Source organism: Alosa pseudoharengus, unplaced genomic scaffold (genome assembly GCF_046254945.1).
Source record: "Alosa pseudoharengus isolate Yale_2024_CS ecotype anadromous, Long Island Sound unplaced genomic scaffold, YU_APseudo_1.1 YU_APseudo_1.1_scf_20, whole genome shotgun sequence".
In the NCBI taxonomy this organism is placed as follows: domain Eukaryota; kingdom Metazoa; phylum Chordata; class Actinopteri; order Clupeiformes; family Clupeidae; genus Alosa; species Alosa pseudoharengus.
The window spans coordinates 239,268-243,415 of NW_027468664.1; the positions used below are offsets into that span (position 1 = coordinate 239,268).

A 4,148-nucleotide genomic window follows, 5' to 3' on the forward strand; every position below is an offset into this window, starting at 1 on the left:
ATATTGGATAAAACAATGGATAAAAATATGGATTCCTGTGACTATTTCAATACCCAATGCATCTATCTTATTGATAAGGATACACACTGCAGCTAGAAGGTAGGGAAGCACCGGAGGGGGAGGAGGGCAATTTGATACAATTTAATTGAGACATAGTAAGATTAATCTGATAATGTAAAGCACTATACAGATTGTACATGAAAAAGGTTGTCATATACACTAAAAAATGAATCCTGGTGCCACGGAAATTACACAAAAAAAAATCATGTATGACCTAATTTCTTGAAGCAGTGGCCTTAAAAAAATAATTATTATGTTTTTCCCCAAATAAATCAACTACATTTGCGAGAAAAAAATTCAGAGAAAATGTTCCCTAAAAGAATTATGGGAAGTTGCGCAATTTCTCTCTGATAAATGTGCAGCATTTTCCTCAAATATTTTGAACATCTGAAAAACGTCCTTCAGTTGAGATTTTGAAAAGAAGACGGACGCCATTGAAGTTCAGCATGGATTAGTAAAAGGTAAAGTAATTTGTTCCTGCTACTTGTGAAAGCTAGAATGAAAACTACCACAAATGTACAATTAAGTAATGCCACATCACAGGTATATATTTTCATACCAACGTGTTTCTGCTACTAGGTCCTAGGAAATATTGGTTAAGTTAGCTTAACAGTTGCATGGTGGCTAGCTGTACTCAGATGGTTGGTAAACTAACCAGCAAGCTAACCTTCACTTCGGTAGGTTATATTATAACCGTATCGATTTGAAATGGCCAAGTTTATAATCATTTGTAATACTTGGGACACTGTTAACTGACATTAATATAATATTGGAGTCAACGACGTCTTAATCTTTCTGTAACAAATTCGAAAAGACGGTTGGAATTTTAATAGCCACTGAGGGAATAGCTAACATGCTAACGTAGCTGGTTAACATTAGTTAGCCAGGACTCCACTGTTCTAAGCGATCTAGTGTGGTGCCAAATGCTTGTCTGGCACTAAGGGATCTGTTGACTGACTAATTAAAGCAGTCTGTCAACTAATTGACGTTTGATTGAACTGAATTCTATTTACTTTTAATTCGGGTTATACATATTTTGCTCGTAGCTAACGTTAGCTGAGACCACCAGGGCATTCTTTTTCGGCATTTGTAGCATAGGCTACATGTGGTGTAAGGTAACTGTTGGTTAACGGTGCATTGTCCATTCTCAGTAATGATATGGCACTGATATTAGTTAAGTGTCTGTTGGTTTTATTTGGGTTATTTAGCGATTATGTTAACATATTTGAACACATAAACACTTCTGTTTGTTTCATTTGGTAGCCTACATGGTAAATGATGTCAGAATGAATGTTGGAAGTCCTTTGCCAGTTAGTTGATATACTGCTGAGAGTCAATTGTGGTTCTTGTGTTTATATAATTATGGACTTTGTTTGTTTTAACAGGGTTGGCAAAATGCTCATCAAGGTCCAGTACCGTGGACTAAAAAAGTACCTCAAACTGCAGCCTGGTTTTTCTTATGGAAGTTTCATTGAGATTCATCAGATCAGAGTTTCATCAGATCACTTGGCCAGTGGGTAAGGTAAAAAACGATTTTGTTATCCTTTAGTTGAATTAAATTAACCAAAATTGGAAACTGAATTTCTTAAATTTTTAAAGCAACCCTTTAAGATTCCAATTTTGTGTTTTTTGCCGAATTTGTGCCAGCAGGTTCTTCTATTCTAAATTCTTCACTTTTCTGAAGTGATATGGAGAGGTCCTCTTCAAACAAGGCACATCAATGTCCTGGTGCAGAAGGAGAGAACACCTCTGCCATAGGGGATGCTGCAGAAAAGGCCAAATGGGTGAGCATTTAAAATTAAAATCTCACTAGGAGAAATCCTTGTCTGTCTGTTCTCCAAATGCGGAAGCCTGGCTTCGTGTTCCGGTAGTGTCAAATCAACGGGCACGTTCAATCTTGCAGCACTTCACAGATCTGGCTGAACGTAAGGCATGTTTTTAGATTCAGCCAGATCTGCTTGCAGATCCAGTGCTGCAAGATCGAAAGTGTCCCGCTCATTTGACGTTAACGGAACACGAATCTAGGCAATTTGCTTCCTTCAGATGCAGGTCTTGATATAACCTCCCTATACACTTTCAAAAGTTTATAATACTTTAGTTCGTCTGTAAAGACTCTCACCACACTACCAAGTGTAATTATATTTTGAGCACTGCCAGTGGTTTAAAATAGCGTTTGTTATTTCGACGTGCTTGCTGCCCCCTTAGCTTTCACTGTAAGCCCATTCAGTGTTAACGCAAAAAACGGTCTTGCTCAAAACTCCACCAATTAACGCAATTTTGCTACCATACTACCATAAATAGACCCTAGGTTGTTTGTACTCTTGAGTTACACTTTATCACCGTTATTGTTTCTCTTTTACCAATAGATGGTCCAGGAGGTTCTGGAGAAGAGTTCAGGGGGAGAGGACACAATGGAGGACTATAGTAGATCGAGCACCTTGACACACTGCACAAGACGGCATCATATCCTGGTCAGCCACATTGTTGAAATGCATGGGTATGTTTTGTTTTGTAATGTGAAAAAACAAAGTATAAACATTATTGTGCACATATAGCCTCTCACAACTTGCCTGCAGCGTGACAAGAAAAACCTAAATTTGGTAGTAGAATTGTTGTGTAAAAACAATTTTGAACTGATGTTTGTCCTTTACACTTCTCTTATCTTCTCAAAGGAACTCTCGATCTCATTCATAGTCACCATTGTGTCCTTGGTTACCTGTCTGACCAAGGCCCCTTTGTCCCGGATTACTCAGTTTGGCTGAGCGGCCAGACCCCATACTGCTTTTTTTGCAGAGAGTTGGAGTATTTTGTGTAGATGTTGATGAAAATTATATGTTTGTGTTATATCTCTGTCAGTCATCTGAATATTTTTAAATGTTTTTTTTTAATGCCCAAGCTATTGTTTTTTTCCCCCTCAACGTCAGGTTTAATTTACACTGAATAAATGCTGTTAAATGAATACTGATTCTCTAATTGTGTATATACACCACATCCTTTAAAATGTATGGTAATAGATTATTTAAAACATGCATAACTGCTCAAAATAAGTGAGGCAACTATATTACACGTGATTTTATCATGCAAAATTACCAGAAAAAATCAGGGAAATTTCCTTGATTTTTATTTTGAATATGCTTAATTGCATTGAGATATTTTCCACATTTTTTTTGTATACATGAATAATTTAAGTAAATTTCCATGATATGTTAAAGTCTATATTCTTAAAAATAATAGGGTTATATTTTCCCCTAATATTTTCATGTGTAATAAGTTGCCTCATATTTTTCATACATTTCTACTCTGTCATTTTTTACAGTGTATGGATTCCCAAGTGTCCAAGCTTTCAAATGGTGTATAACATTACTATGCTACATATGAATATGGTGCAATTGATTTATAATGTTGGGGGAGATGTGGTGGATTTCTATGACTTAAAGGATGCATGTATGTTTTTTATAATCTTTGATATTACTGCAATTATTATGAGACTTCAAGGCCTGTACACATCTTAAGCAGACCAGACCAGGTGTCAAAGAGTGGGGTGAATGAGTGCACAGTGACACTGGGCCTAGACGGTAAAGAGCGAGAGGATGAGGTAATGGTAACTGGAAAAAAAACAGAATCAGACAGTTTTGCATATCATTTTTATGCATGATATGACAAGGGGTCCCACCAATATCCGTAACCTTGGTGGATGCTGATAGGCCAACAGGTATCTTTCGAGGGGGCGAGAAGGCCCAACTTCAAGGTTAAGGAGTATAAAAGATAGGCCGCAGCCATTTTGATGGTAGATCTCATCGGGGGCCGCCATCTGATGACATCTCACCTCACCCTATTGCTTGACACCTGTTCTGAACATTGTTTAGACTGGATTATCACTGCAATACGGTGAATAAAGATTCAGCAGTCTTCAGAGATCTCCTGTCTATTCTGTCTCCTTCGGACGCCTTGTCCCAGAGTGCTAATTAGTAATAGTCAAGTGATAAATTGCTAGTGGATTCGAAAGTGGACTAGTTTTTCCACATCAGATCTGGAGGTTCCAACCGAGATTTGACACAGGATTCATCAGGAAAGCAGTTCTGCCCCGG

The 4,148-nt window shown here is 37.6% G+C and overlaps 1 long non-coding RNA gene across 1 annotated transcript; it reads left to right on the plus strand.

Moving 5' to 3' along the window:
* The first annotated feature begins 1,325 nt into the window (after positions 1-1,325).
* Positions 1,326-2,937, plus strand: LOC143136521 (uncharacterized). Its single transcript, XR_012989325.1, has 4 exons — positions 1,326-1,582; positions 1,711-1,844; positions 2,427-2,557; positions 2,733-2,937. It is a non-coding gene; the product is annotated as an uncharacterized LOC143136521 (long non-coding RNA).
* The last annotated feature ends 1,211 nt before the right edge of the window (positions 2,938-4,148 follow it).